This window comes from Pseudophryne corroboree, chromosome 6, assembly GCF_028390025.1.
Source record: "Pseudophryne corroboree isolate aPseCor3 chromosome 6, aPseCor3.hap2, whole genome shotgun sequence".
Classification (NCBI taxonomy): Eukaryota; Metazoa; Chordata; class Amphibia; order Anura; family Myobatrachidae; genus Pseudophryne; species Pseudophryne corroboree.
The window spans coordinates 602992813-603010035 of NC_086449.1; positions in this window are offsets into that span (position 1 = coordinate 602992813).

The window sequence follows — 17223 nt, forward strand, 5'->3', positions numbered from 1 at the left end:
CAAAGTATTTAATAAGAATATTTCATTCATTCAGATCTAGGATGTGTTATTTTAGTGTTACCTATATTTTTTTGAGCAGTGTATATTACTGTGGTACCACCTTCATCACAGTGTTGCACAATACGTGCATGAGTCAGAAATAGTAATCAAACACTGAGGTTTACTTTCACCAACAGTGTCCCACAATACGTGTATGAGTATGAAAATATATTACTGTGGTACCACCTTCACCAAGTGTCGCACAATACGTGTATGAGTCAGAAATAGTAATCAAACACTGCGGTTTACTTTCACCAACAGTGTCCCACAATACGTGTATGAGTATGAAAATATATTACTGTGGTACCACCTTCACCAAGTGTCGCACAATACGTGTATGAGTCAGAAATAGTGATCAAACACTGTGGTTTAATTTCACCAACAGTGTCCCATAATACGTGTAAGAGTATGAAAATATATTACTGTGGTACCACCTTCACCAACAGTGTCACACAATACAAGAAGCACTACTGTGGTACCACCTTCATCACAGTGTTGCACAATACGTGCATGAGTCAGAAATAGTAATCAAACACTGAGGTTTACTTTCACCAACAGTGTCCCATAATACGTGTAAGAGTATGAAAATATATTACTGTGGTACCACCTTCACCAACAGTGTCACACAATACAAGAAGCACTGCATGTGTGCAATGGCCGGAAAATCGTCAGTATGCGATTGCATCGTTGATGCGATCAATACTAAATAAGGCCCTTTATTTGATAGTTTGTCCAAGATGAGACTTGTATGGGCCAGAATGTAGGTGATAAATGGGAAGTGGAGTGAAGTGACAGAGACTCTGATAGAGTGGAAACAGCACAAAGAGATCAACAAAACATGGCAATCCTGATTACTGTGAGTATCGAATCCCAGGACAATCATTACGCAAGCAATAATTGCCCCTCTGCCTCCGGGTCGGCCGTATCTGCAGTCGGCCAGCTCGGTGACGGATCGGCCAATGTGTAGGGCCCATTACTTTCAGCATGTGTGTGTAGTCCACAAGTCATACAAGCCATAATTGGTCATTCAGAAGCAGATGTATATACTAATTCCAACTCTTCCTTACACAGGAAATCTAATCAATGCAATCTTAAAAAACTTTCTTTGCAATCTTTAGTCAAAAGAACACAAAACCATAACTTCCTCCAGTGTAAGTGATGTTTTCACATTCCTTGAAAAATAAATAGGGAGAAAGAGGGAAACCAAAAAAACCACAGGAAATACACACATTTCACTATTACTGTAATAGGTAACAACATACAGTACTTGACATGTAATGTAGCCTTGCATACATTTGCCAGTGATATAGCAAAGTAATAATTTGGTTGGGTTAACTTCTAATGTTTGTGCTGTTTCTTTAAAGAGATCACTTAAAATCCTTGGATATTCTTCAGCATTTTGCTTAATTGTAGACCTCACGCAATCAAGCTGAATTGTAGAAAAATGTGTGTGATTGTATTGTGGACAATATATTCTAAACACTGACATTTACTATGTATACAGTTCCTGGAGCTGGCCACACATTAGGTGGTGCCACACGGCCCTTGTTTTCAGGCTAGTGCTTATCACGGCAGGGAAAGTTCAGCACTTTTACATCTCACAGCTTGCAAAGAGCACTTACTGTATAGAACTCTGAGTGACGGGATCATGTCATGTACAATTGGTATTCACTCCATTGTTACTTAGATTACACTTGTCCAGAATGTTGCTGTCAATGTTATAAAGCATTTGTGTGACATCCTCTCACATTTACTAAACAACTGCATGAGCCACCTTCTTAAGTTCAAAAGAGTACATAAATTACACTAAGTACAGTTTTATACACAGAAATACCCTCCTCTCTTACTCTGCCTTCCTTCTTTAAACCTCTACACTTATTGGCACCACCCAAACCCTCTTTTTTCTAACCCCCACCCCCCCAAAAAATAGATATATTTCCCCTCCCCAACAAGCCCTGGCCAAACCTTAAAAAATGTCCAATTCCCTGACAAACTACCTCAAAATGCTGTTATGCTATCATAACCCAACAGCAATCTTGAAAACTCCCTTCAGACTTTCCCATAGGTCACTAACCCCCCCCCCCCCCCGCCAACCACACACACACACACACACACACACACACACACACACACACACACACACACACACACACACACCTCCCTCCATATGCCAGTCAGGAGAGCACCCTCTTCCCATGATCATACCCATCCCTCATCTGGGGTACTAGTGACTATCCACTACAATTTATTACAGTCAGTACCACCAAAATTCCCAACAATCAGTCAAGAAGCACTGTGTTTTTTGCACACACATGAGTGTGACCACTTAGATGTTCTTCTCCTCTGTCCTCACTAAGCTGTTCTACATTGTGCAGTCAAGTGATGCAGAAGAAGTGATAGCTGCGACCATGCTCTGTTTTTGAGACAATTGGGTAAATGTATTTTAGCGACATGCATCGTGCTGCATTAACACTTCCTTCTTCGCCTCGCAGGAAGGGACAGTGACAAGATGTAAGAACATCTGGTCTCCCGTAGCGGGGGAGCAAAAGCTCCCCCCTCTGGCGATGTCCCCCTGAGCACACCGCGCATCAGCTTAGGAGCTGGTTGGCTGTTCATTTATCACTCTTTATTCATCTCCACTTTATTTCTTGTTAAGGCTTAATACATTTGGGCCACTGAGCTTTACCAGTGGTCACAGCTGTAATTCAGTAGCCGTTAACATATTACGAAGCTTGGAGCTCCAGAAGGCTCACTAAGCTGCTGGAGTCCCATGGTCCTTCTTTTGCCCACCAATATATTAGATGCTTTCTACAAATCTGGAGGAAGAAAAAAAAGACTCCAACTAAAATATTTTCAAGCTATCTTTCTTGGCTTTTCTAACTTGAAGAACTGTAGAGGCCCGCATCCACTAGTCCGATTTGGGCACTTTTCTTCAGATTTCGACGCATCTGACCGAAAAATCTTCCAATCCAATGTGCAGTCCCGTGTCAGATATGTCTGAACTACAGATCTTTGTGGCTGCCCCAACTATTTATCTGAATCTGAAGTGTTTTTTTACTTCAGATGTATCTGATCAGATTCATCTGAAGCGTCACTTGACTGGCAGCTCCCTAGCCACTCCCACCCACAACAGGACGCGGCAGCAGCAGATCAATCACATGTAGCATGTGTGCATCTGATATATCTGATGCGATCTGGCACATGATAGATCGCATCCGATATATCAGAAGTGAATGTAGTGAAAATTAAAGCCAGAGTCTGATCCGATTCCCGGGACACTCCCGGGAGAGATCAAGAGAAGACTGATGCAATCTGCAGTTCAGACAAGTCTGAGTAGTGGATGGTCACCTTAAGGATTCCATGTCAGAAGGGGGGGGGTGGGGGTGGGGGGTTGATAACCTTTGCAGACTGGGAACTCAACCTCACTGGCATCACAGACAGCCTGGCCAATGAGAAGTAACAGCAGTAACAGGGTGGGATGACAAAGTTGTCCATGCCACACTCTTGCCAACACACACACACACACGCACGCACACACACACACACACACACACACACACACACACACACACACACACACACACACACACACACACACACACACACACACACCTTGCAAATACTCACACACACTACATACTGCTGCAGAAGACCAGGCTCCAGACGTTGGATGCAGAAGACACAATTTCGTAAGGTGAGTAATTACAGACTAATTAATCTGATTGTAAACTTCCAATTGCTTAATTAGTCCTGAAGATACAGATGGGGGGGATATGCTGCCAGGGTCCCAGAGCAAATCCCTGTGATTTCTTCCTAAAATTAACAATTTTAGGAAAAATCAGACTTGCTTTGGAGGTTAGAAAAAGTCCCCTAATTGAATAGCAAAACCCCACGGTTGTGGGTAGAGGCCCCTGGGCAATTGAATCTGCCCCATAAGGTATATAGCAAGCAGGGCTGCAGAGACAAACTATGGGCCAGGAAAGACAGAGGAGGCATGACCATGCCACTTCAGAAAAAAAAGAAAAATATGTGTACCATAGGTGGACATTTCCCTTCCTTGAAAGCTTGCCAGGCCCCTCAAACAATTCCAGGCCGTGGTAATCAGCACCCCTTTTTCCCTTCTTGGCATCCCTGAAAGCAGGCACATATCTGCCTAGCTAGGATTGCTAACTTCTCCTATTAAAGACAAATGGGTTGCGGTTATACACTTAAGCTGGGTACACACCAGGGCTGTAACTAGGGTGGCATGAAAAATGCTCAGTACACAGTGCAATTGCTCTGTGGGTGCACCGGACATATCCACCCACAATCACCCACCTATGTATGCGCTGCCACTAGCTGCATTGCTGCGCGTTATAATTTATAATAGTAATGGTCCGCCTGGCTCATCCTCTTCCAGATGCTACACTGCTAATATACATGACAGCGCTCCGCCCCCTCCCTTTCACCTTCAGTGTCTGCAGGGATTGGAAGAGACATTGGGCAGAGGAATGATGAGAAGGAGTAATGAGGAGGAATGAGGTGGAGGGGTTCTACCTGGCATAATGTGTATAAGGGCTCTAACTGCCATAATGTGTTTAAGGGGCTTTACCTGGCATAATGTCTATAAGGGATTCTAATTGGCATACTGTGTATAAAAGGTTCTACCTGGCATAACATGTATAAGTGGCACTACTGTGGTGTAACTTGTATAAGGGGCACTACTGTGTGGCTTAATGTGTATAAGGGGTATTACTGTGTGATGCAATGTGACTAACGGACACTATGGTGTGGTGTAGTGTTAATTGGTACTATTCTGTGGCAAAGCCCCTTCCCCATGAAGCCACATACTATAGATTTTTAATGTGCAACTTTGGTGCACACTCTCTCTATTTTAAATGGTATCCTGTCTATAGATCTACACTAAAAAGGTCTACAGTCAATAGATCAACCACTAATGGTAGACATGCATTAGGTCGACAGAGTCAAAAGGTCAACATGTAAAAGGTAGACAGTTCAAATGGTCGACTCAAGTTGTTTTTTTTCAACTTTTTCATACTTTACCATCCACATGGACTACAATTGGGAATAGTAACCTGTACCGAGCATAGCGGAAGCGGAGCGAGGCACCTTGCCCGAAACATGGTGGGAGAAGCGAGGCATGCGAGGGGATGCAGTACACTAATGGGGCTTGTTTGTGGCAGTAAAGTGATAAAACACCCAAAAAAACCAAAATAAAATTGTGTCTATCTTATTTGTGTTGACCAATTCTATGTTGACCTTTTGACCCTGTTGAACTATTGTATGTCCACCATTAGTGGTAGACCTATTGACTGTAGACCTTTTTAGTGTAGATTTTATAATCCACACCCATTTTAAATATGGGGGGAGGGGGCACCAATTCTCTTTCTGGCACAGGGTACCAAAATGTAAAGTTACAGCTCTGGTACATACCATGCAACGCTGTGCCCCAGCAATGCGATGTATCGATACACACTAAACTATACGTTGTAAGATGGCATGCTGCAAGTAACAAAACCACATTGGTCATGGAATTGTGTGGCACGTCCAATGGGATGACTCAATGGGGCTAATTCAGACCTGATCGCTGCTGTGTGTTTTCGCAAAGCAGCGATCAGGTCTGAACTGCGAATGCGCTGGCGCCACAGTGCACCAGGCTGCCATGCCAGACAGGCAGAGGTGGTCACTGTGCGGGAGGGGGCGGGCCGGTGACGTTTGGCCGCCGCTTAGGGGGCGTGGTCTAGGCAATGGCGTGCCCGGACCATTGAGGGGGCGGGCTCCGGTGGCTGCGTGATGTCCCACACAGCCACGGCAACCCGGGCAGCGATGAGTAGCTCCCAGCCAGCGCGCAGGAGCTGCATTGGTAGGGAGTTAATCTTCCAGTACAAAAGCATCGCCGCTGTGCTATGCTTTTGTACTTGTGCGGGTGGGGGGGGGATTGGGCCTGACATGCGGGGCGGACTAGCCCTGTGCTGGGCGTCCCTCCACGTCTGTGTGACTGATCGTAGATGTGGTAAACTTAGCACATCTACGATCAGGTCTGAATTAGGCCCATTGAACGATGACCAGGAACACTGGATCAGGGGTTGACACTATGCGATGTGTACTATATATCATTCCAGCTCGCATTGGAACGACATATCTTATAGTGTGTAGCCAGCTTTATGTAGTTCATAAATATGCCTCCGCATAACAGATTTGGTGCCTTATTCAGGTTCAGGTGCAAAATTGCAAATCGGGTGATTATCGATAGATCGTGCATGTGCTGCAAATGCATTGCACGTGCACGAACGCTAAATTGTGATTGCAATTTAATGAAATGCGATCGCAATTTGATTGACAGGAAGTGACTGTTCGTGGGAGTTAACATGGCGTTTGTGGGGAGTGGTTGTATAAACGCAGGTGGATCATGGCCATTTTCAGGCCATGTATCTGACTTCAGTTGCTATGGATTGTGACTAATAACATGGCGCCGGTGCGACTACATACTCATTATGCTGAGTAGCTCAGGGTTAACCACAACTGTCAATGGTACTCAATTACTGCGTATGCATCGCAATTCTGCTGTTGCGTATGCAATTTTGTGATTGCATCGTTGGGTGTCTTTTACCTTTCTGGGCGGCTCTTCACATGCAATTTTTAGCGGAAGCAGGATTGAGAAAATCGCAATTTCTGTCTCAATAACGATCCAAGCTGAATTAGGCCCCTGGATCCCTTTTTGTTTAGATTTTTAAAGCTGTAAAAGTTTCTAACGAATACCTTTCTATTTTCACTTTTTAATGAACAGAAAAGACAAATTGTAAAATTTTATTTTTTGGATTAAAAGTAATCCCCCGCTATGCCATTTTTACCACTGCTTGTGTATTTGATACAGTATATCTTTGAAGACTGTTCAACTGACACGGCTAGTGGCTGACACTGTATACAAGCACTATACACAGACTTTACAAATGCTCAAATAAAACATATTTTAAAACAAGACTTACACCAAGCTATGAAGCCATTCTGTAAAATGATGCCATTTGGGTTCCAAGTCCAGTTATAAAATACACTTTCTCTCCTTCTTATAAACTTTCTTGTCCACTAAAGCTGTGAAGCACTTATAAGCCTCCTTTAAATTCTGTCCTATAAATAGAGTGTAAAGCTTTACGAGATGAGAATCCTGATGTCAGCTTTTGTTTGTTCTTGGGATGGTAAAATCATGTTTCATGACCCAGCGGGCGTGACCCCACCTTCCAGAACAGGCTTAATAAGGCAATGTTTAGATGAACCCAGCTTCCCTGCTCCTGTCCTGTCACATAAACACTTGAAATGAATTTTTATTTTCAACAGCCATTTTCAAACTATTCCAAAAGGAATCACTTTAGGTATAGACCAGGGACACAAGGAAAATTATACGACCCCTGCCAATGCTGTAGCTGTTCCGTGTAACGGTTTGTGAACTCCGCTCTCCTTGCACACACAGCTGCCTATGAGCTTGCAGTCTACTTTAAACACAATGATTACACTAAAGTAAGTCCAATGTTAGCTAGGTATAATGTAAATACATTAAGTATAAGCTGTTATATGGAGTACTATTATGAGATCAAAATAAACAAAGTAGTGCCAGCAAGGACAGTTTACACGGCAGAGGCATATCTGTTCAATGCCTTCCTGCCTGTCCTGACATGGGATGCAGGTAAAATGCCGCTGTAGGGGATCCTGGCGGTCGAAATAACGATGTTGGAATCCCAAATGACGGCATAAGCCTGGCGTCTAACTACCGACGGGGGTCGGGATCCTGGCGTCAAAATACAGACTCCCAGAATCCCAAACATTCTTTCAGCAGGGTCGCGTCCTGCCGCTCGGGGAGGGGGGTAGGTTAGGTTAGGTTTAGGCATTCAAAAATTTTGATTACCAAGCTTGTTTTTACTTGTAGGAGCGATAACGAAGTAGTAGGCAGGATAGAATTAGTTTAAGTCCACACAGTAGCTAATTCAGAAGTCCATACAGCAGTAGATGTTGCATACAGAAGAAATAGCTATACCACACAGGACTGTTGATGCGTTCCACAAGGTACCTTGACATAGTATCACTCCCTAACCAAAGCCATAGTCTACGATGTCAAACCTCGCTCCATCAAATGTCTTTTCCAGTTATGGCCCCATCATGCCTACTCAGGGTCTGTACTGCAGATATCCATCTTCTTGCTCTCCTAAATAAGTATACTGTATAAGGTTTATGAACCACTACATAAAGATTTACAGATAAAAGGAAATATAAAAAAACTTCCCAAATGATACATGCTCAAACAGTTCTGTTTCAGACTCTGTTCCCTTCAAGCAGGCCAGTCCATCCAGGCTGAAAGATGTTGATTGAAGGGGTAAAAGAGAAACATTAGCATTATGTAATCATTAAACTCCGTCTCAAATCAAACGCCTGTAATGCAGGGTACACACTGGACGATATTTGTAACATTCTCTAGAACCTGCAAAGTATCATGTCTGCATCAGTTTCATAGCTAGGTTTTTGACAGACAGCATGATGTGGTGTCAAAGTCCACTCTGCCACCACCTGTACACTTGCTGCAGAGTCCGATGGTGAAAGACGAGACAAATCAGTGGACACATGTAAATGCCCACCTGGTTGCAATGTCAGGCACTACAATTTCGGCAATGGATTGTTTAGTGTCTATAAACTTAACAAATGTGAGTTAAGTCTTCAAATAAGCCAAACCTCTGATCAACGTGGGAATGTGTGGTGTAATGTGAATAACAGGCACTATTCTGTGGCCATTCCCCTTCCCCATAAAGCCACATCCCTATATTTTTGGCGCACGCCTTCAGCGTGCACTATCCCTATTTTATATATGGGGGGTGCACCAATTCTCTTTCTGGCACAGGGAACCAAAATGTCTAGTTTCGGTACTGGGGTTAGGCACCCCCAAAGGAGGGTTATGGTTATGGTAGGATGCAGGGGAGGGTTAGGTTACTTTCTCGGGGGCTGTCAGGATTCTGATGGCCGGGATGCCACTGTCGGTATTCTGACCACCGGCATCCCATCTATTGGGATATCATACTGAATCCCCTGACACATATGGAGTCAGATCTTCTGCATTGGGCCACAATAGAGAAAGTATGTATTTGCAGAACTTGTATTTGCCATTTACTTTGTGATCCTGTCACTTAACCGCAGAGCTTAACAGCAGCTACACTGTGCCATTGGACACTCATAGGGGGTATATTTGGCACTCTGGCCGAGCAGCTTAGATCACTTGTCAAGTGGTTCTGTTGATTTTGACAGCAATATTACCAGGCATAGCTGTCATTGATGAGCCACAGACAATGCCTGATCACTTACTTGATATCTCAATGTGTGCAGATTGCATAAGACATATAGGGGCCCATTTATTATGGATCACATATTGAATGCGATCTGGGCTGCATCTTACCACCTAGAATAGCCTTGCAATATGTGATTCTATTGACTGGATGTATCACCCAGCACATGTAGGAACAGTGGCTCTGAAAAGAACCCATCCCTTCGATATGCTCAGAGCCAACTTCCGGGGAGGGTTACAGGGGAACCATCAGCCCAGCCACAAGTGTGGTGAGTAGCCCATAGGCTACCACTGTCACGTCAACCTTTTGTACCTGTCGACCTTTTGAACCTGTTGACCTTAAGCACTTTCTACCTCTTACATGTCGACCTTTTGACCATGTTGACCTTTTGTACCTATCAACCATATGGTGTCAACATATTGACTGTCTATCAGTTTAATGTAGATCTATCAACCGGATAGCGAATAAAATATGGGATAGTCATCTTGGGAAATAAGACTGTGGCAGTCCTATGTGACACCACCATGTAAACAAATACATAAGAATGCTGAGTACCCTACGGATTACACAAAAACAAAATAGAATACTTTGATTATAAAAATAGAAAACATGTTTTCAAAAAAAATTTATCATGCAAAAATGACCTTCTGCCAAAATCTCCTTAAAGATCTAATCTAGGCAGGGGCAATATAGGGTTCTGTAAAGTAATCTGAAATTGGAATGTCAATGGCACATAATAAGCTAGTGTGGGCATTCAATCCCCAGCCTTCATCATATAAACCATCATAACCCGACCTCATCTACATATATGCTCAGTCTTGCATTCCACTACAGCTCTGTAAAAATGAAAGTAGGGCTGAACAATTCCTCCCACTTCCATTAGAAACATCTGATACACCTTTGGGACACTGCCCCAAGTCAATTAATGCATGACAAAAGGAAAGCATTGCATGTCTGTTAGCTTGAATCATTCTAGCAGCAATTTTTGGGACTTTTTCAAGCAAGCAAATGCCATCTCAAATGCTCTGTGCCGTGTTGCAAAATAGAGAATCCCCATTTTCCACCCAGCAGCTTTCCTGAAAAAAAAGAGAAAACAGAAAACTGAACCCCTAATAAAGTCAGAATTGGCACTAATTGTTCCAAGATGAAACGCGTAGGGTATAATTTCTTCACGGGTTTTAGCTGGAGGTGATGTAGTGAAGAAGTAGTCTAGCATATACTAAGCTTACTCCTTTTTCTGTGGTCTAACAATTTCAGATGTTTTATTATTGTCATATTGTACATGTTCATTTGTCTTCTGCTCTCTAAAGCCCTATTAGTGTTAATATACTACAATATGATGGCCATGAGTTTCTTTTGAGTGGAAACTTCATGTGAAAATTTCAAAACCCTTACTGATCCTGAAGGTGTAACAATACATGGAGGAATCTGACATTGGTTCAGCTAAGCACATTTATATGGTCTATTGGTGCAGGGCCACACAGATATTTATTTGAATATTTTTGCACACTGGATGCATTTGTCTCTAGTTTAAATTTATATATATATATATATATATATATATATATATACTGTATATATATATATATATATATTGTATATGCAGGTTTAAACTTATTAAGGGGCCTATATATCAAATATCCCCATAATACACCCGTTTTCAGGGTGGTGTACAGAAACATTAAGGATCCCCTGGATGTACCATGGAGGGACCACAGCAGATGTCTCCGATATCTGACGTGGTCCCTTTCATTTCAGACAGCAGAAGCAGCCCTCGTAGGTTTACTAAGCTTGGCCCTGGCAGCTAACGCCATCTTTAGATAGCATTGTCACTTTGTAGCCCATGGGTTATTGGGAAGTGGATCCATCCCCACTGTTTTACACTTACACAAGTGCCAATAAACATTGATGCATGCGCAATATTACAGCAGCTGGAACACTAGTACAGTATTACAGTAGCTGACCGAAATGTATTTATACTGATAGCTGGGATAAGCTCCTATCGGAAGCCCCTGTCCCAGTGACTCAGCAATAATACATTTAGGTGAATAAGAATTCCTTATTGCCACCCACTGCGGCAATAAGGAATCCTTATTATTGGCCGCATACAGTATATTATTAAATATGCACCTAATACAATAGGGTTACAAATATAATATAATATGTAAAATTGTAGTTTGATATATCTTACGGGAACGTGCTGTTCTGCGTCTGTTAAAAGTAAAGTAGTTCAATATAAAAAAAAAATCGGACAATTTTTTTGGAAAACAAATTACATATTTGTACATAAACAGATTAATAATAGCTGTACCAATCAGAGGAAAAGTTACTTTTAGTTCCATGCCTGGGTTTAATCAGAGCTTTACACGTCTGTTCAAATGACCAAACAAGTACTTGCATTTTTATATTTTCATATCACTATGCAAACAATCAGATTGCAACACATGTTCACAGCTGATCGTTTGTGGTCTAATCATAAATCAGAAGAAAGAGTGATTGCTTCACACACATTTTACAACTTTGATCTGACTAACCAGAAACATGCTTGCTCAATAGAAGACATTTATAGAATATAGACATTACTTGCACAATGCCAGTACACTTCAACAAGCCTCACATTGTTTAACCCTTGTGCAGCTTCAGCAAACCCGCCATCAGGGGAGTAATCGGGGCATGGCTGACCTGGGTCCGGCCTCTCTGACAGAGAGCAGAGGGCTTGGGCCGCTCATGCCACCATCCGTCCACCGCTGGCCGCCCGCAGCACTCTATTGAAAACGTCCCTCTGAAAATGGTACCCACCTCAGAGGAGACAGTTATTAAAGATACTAGAGAAGGCTGTAGAATCTTTAATAACTGTCTCCTATGAGGCAGCGGCCATTGTGGGCATATTATGGTGACATGGGTATTAATGTGGGGGCATAATACGTTGTCAGGGGCATTACTGTGTGAGGCATAATATGGTGACAGAGGCATAACTGTGGGGGCATAATATGGTGTCAGGCATTACTATATGGACTTAATGTGGTGCCAGGGGCATAATATGGTGTTGCTCTTTCTTTGGGGGGTGGGATGGGGGTGGCTGTTTATTTTGTCAGTCCCAGGTCCCACAATTTCTGATGGCAACCCTGAGCCTCATACACACTGACTAATTGAAGTGCCTGCGTCTAACAATTGCACACAAAAAACATAAACTGTGTTATCCAGGAACCAGAGGTGTAATGTTATGACCACGTTCGCCTCTATAAAGGAGTTGTGTTATACTCCTCAAATAGTTAATTAGACAATAGGGAGATAAAAGAAGCGCTCATGGAACCAAATACAATACACCCCCTGAAGAAATATCAGCCAGAGGAGTCCATTCAATAAAAAATTACAAAGTCAAAAGTTCCAGTACTGGTCAGGCAAAGCCTTTAACCAGGTCTGGAGAGTAACCCGCACCGAGATTTGTGTATTATGTTATGAATCTATTGGAGTGCCTATAATTATTTCTCACTAAACCCTATTATAGGGATTCACATGCACGCATGCAGGTTTAACGGCTCATAAAGGTGCTACCAACTGGTTTAAACAAGGATATGGAGTCAAATCCCCATAGGAGGGGGAAAAGAAAGAGAAACCAGATACATTTAAGGTGCACTCATCCAACTACTGAATCATTAATACAATTATTATTATGACACACATATATCCCCAATAGTAGTATCAAGTAAGGGCTTAAAATGCTCAGTAACCTTAATTAGTATAGAGGTTTATTTAATTATATGTTTATGCGGGACTCAATTGTCCTTTATTGAAACTAGAGCGAAATATTAAAATTCATAGAATAGAGAACAATAAATAAAGGGTGACAGAAAATAAACTAATGTGAATAAAGATTTAAAAACAAGGCTAATGTGTTTCTCCCTTCATATACTTTATTGTGTTTATTACAGTTGTGCACTCACTTACATATATTTGCGCAGCACTGTAACAGTGCTATACTTATATGAGATCTGCAGTTTTTGTATTCATTTGAGCCTACTATGCTGTGATAGAGGGAGATATGCTATCTTGCTAAAAAGTTGCAAACTGTTACATCAATTGTAACCAAGTTTTATTTAAGTAAGAATATGCAACACAAGATCTCCACTCCTGCCTCCAAGGCTGTGAATATGGTTACTTGTTTCTAATATTATAACTTGAGGAGTGAAACAAGGTTGCTGAATATGTAACCTATGCCTGAAACTCTAGGATGTCATATGGTGCAGGAAATGCTGATATAATAATGTGTTAGAGGGGACTAATAGGGATAAACCAGGATGGGTAATTCCACTGACCTTTATTCACAGCTATCTATTGCAATTATAGTAATCTCTGACATCAGTTACTGTTGTTACTGATGCTCAGATACATGTACAAAGTAGATGGATTACACTATATCTCATGTGTGACCATAGTGTTCCACACTGTTCATGTAGGTTGGTATTACATATATATTTAAACAGCGGTCATTACTGGTACTCTGCAAAATTGAATTATGTCCATGCGGGGCACATTAATAACATTTAAGTATTATTTAAGTATTAGAAGTCACAATCAGATATGTTATAAATTATACATGTCCCAGAGGATCATGCCTCAATTTGCCAGCAGACTGCAGTGTACATACAATGACATGAAATATCCACTATATACAGGGACAATCCAGTGTCTGGCATTGACACCTGTGGTCTCACTTATTTATTATTGATGTCAGCTCTCCCACAGTAAAAAAAAATTTCCCAGATGTATGAATATATTTTCAAACTAATCTCTAACCCCTAAGATCTCTATAGTGCCCTGAGGAAGCTCATTAGGAGTGAAATGCGCATAGCCTTCAGCTATGTGCTCCCGTTTTAATATTCATGTTTAATGTTGTGCTAATGACATACAGTATAACTATGAGACCTATAGTGTGGTAATAGAAGCCAAACCTGCATATAGTAGAGAGGAGTCTGCAAACACATTTATATACCTGAAGCTCCATTCATATGCTGTGGGATACAGAGCCGGCCATAGGCATAGGCAAACTAGGCAATTGCCTAGGGCATTTGATATGCCTAGGGGCATCAGCAGCTTCTGCTGATTAAAATGATATGCGGCATGCTTATATTCTGTGTGTAGCCTTTCATATGCAGATACAGCCACAGTCTTACACAGTATATAGGCATGCTGCATATCATTTTAATCAGCAGAAGCTGCTTGTGCATCCTAGCCACATAGCAATACAAATAATTTTCATTAAAAAAAAGGTGTGTCCGACGTTAGCATTGAGGCAAGATTTATGAGGACACATCTGTATCGAGGCAGAGGTCACAGTGTTCGTGGCAGTGTGAGTGCTGTGTGAACGTGAGTGGGTTGGTTGTGCAGTAGTGTTTGGAATATGTGTAAGAAGCATTATGTTTGTCATGTAAAAATGCATTAATAATGTGTAGCAAATGTGTAGGGGGCATTATGTGTGTCATTATGTGTAAGGCGCATTATGTTTATAAGGACATTAATAAGGTGTCTCATATGTGTAAGAGTATTACTGTGTGGAATGTGTATAAATGCATTACTAATGTGTGGCATTATGTGTATAAGGTGCTCTACTATGTGGCATTGCGTATAGAAAGGGCACTACTGTGTCATCTAATGTGAATAAAAGAGCAATAGGGTGTGGTGTAATGTGAATAAGAGGATCTACTGTGAGGAGTAACATTTATAAGGTAAAGTGATACTACTGTGGGATGTAATATGAATTATGGACACTATCACATGATCAAATGTGAATAAAGTTGCAGTAGTGTGTGGCATAATTGGAATTGGGGTTATTGTGTGGCCATGCCCCTTGCCAGCAAAAACACACCCCTTTTTGGGCTGGGCGCCAAATGTGCGAACTGTTCCTATTTAAAATATAGGGGGTACAAACATCAAAATGAGGACTGCTGCGGGTGAGGGGTGATGGTGCTGGGAAAGAGGTGCAAGATCAGAGGCGGAACCAGCGGTGGTGCTAGGGGGCACCGGCCAAAATCTTGCCTAGGGCATCATATTGGTTAGGGCCGGCTCTGGTGGGATAGCTGATACTATTAATAGACAATAGAGATATTATAATTTATAACATATCTGATTGTGACTTCTAATACTTAAATAATACTTAAATGTTATTAATGTGCCCCGCATGGACATAATTCAATTTTGCAGAGTACCAGTAATGACCACTGTTTAAATATATATGTAATACCAACCTACATGAACAGTGTGGAACACTATGGTCACACATGAGATATAGTGTAATCCATCTACTTTGTACATGTATCTGAGCATCAGTAACAACAGTAACTGATGTCAGAGATTACTATAATTGCAATAGATAGCTGTGAATAAAGGTCAGTGGAATTACCCATCCTGGTTTATCCCTATTAGTCCCCTCTAACACATTATTATATCAGCATTTCCTGCACCATATGACATCCTAGAGTTTCAGGCATAGGTTACATATTCAGCAACCTTGTTTCACTCCTCAAGTTATAATATTAGAAACAAGTAACCATATTCACAGCCTTGGAGGCAGGAGTGGAGATCTTGTGTTGCATATTCTTACTTAAATAAAACTTGGTTACAATTGATGTAACAGTTTGCAACTTTTTAGCAAGATAGCATATCTCCCTCTATCACAGCATAGTAGGCTCAAATGAATACAAAAACTGCAGATCTCATATAAGTATAGCACTGTTACAGTGCTGCGCAAATATATGTAAGTGAGTGCACAACTGTAATAAACACAATAAAGTATATGAAGGGAGAAACACATTAGCCTTGTTTTTAAATCTTTATTCACATTAGTTTATTTTCTGTCACCCTTTATTTATTGTTCTCTATTCTATGAATTTTAATATTTCGCTCTAGTTTCAATAAAGGACAATTGAGTCCCGCATAAACATATAATTAAATAAACCTCTATACTAATTAAGGTTACTGAGCATTTTAAGCCCTTACTTGATACTACTATTGGGGATATATGTGTGTCATAATAATAATTGTATTAATGATTCAGTAGTTGGATGAGTGCACCTTAAATGTATCTGGTTTCTCTTTCTTTTCCCCCTCCTATGGGGATTTGACTCCAAAAAATTACAAAGTACTTTAATAAAAACATGTATAATATATTTATAATCATGGAACATAACATGTACCTTAAACAACAGTATTGTATAAAAAACGAGGTGGCTAGCTTATAGCATGTATAATGAATATTCCTATTGAATGCTACTTCATTGTTGCAAAGAAGTAATGACTTTGCAACAATCTATAACTGTTTCTAGTTTATGTTATAGACTTAGGGGTCTATTCATACAGAAAACGAAAACAGAGAGTAATCCAGTTTAGAATAACCGCACAAGAGTTTAATGCATTACCGTTTTTTATTATCTATAGATTCATGGACGCAGATTTATACTATATTTGTGACCTTAGTCCTCTTCCTCTTTTTCTTTAACTTAAATAGAACTGCTTTAGATATAAAATAAGTTCTATAATAATGTGCCTAAGTGTTTGTCCAGTGATGTGATAGAATGCCAGACACAGGAGTCCAGGATCAATGTATACTGTTCAGCAGACCTTTATACTTATACCAGCCGCACAGGTGATTTTCCCTATTAGGAATACTTTAAATAGAGCTCAATTGGTTCTAGGAGTCATTTCTTTGAAAAAGTCATGTGCAGTCGCGATGAAACGCGTCAGGACTCCTCCCATATAGTTGGAAGCAAGTTACAGGTGGACATTGCAGATACCGGCAATGTTATCCATTTTACAGAGGTCAAACTTTTCCTGTAGTTCTTGACCAGGTTTGCACACACTGTAGCAG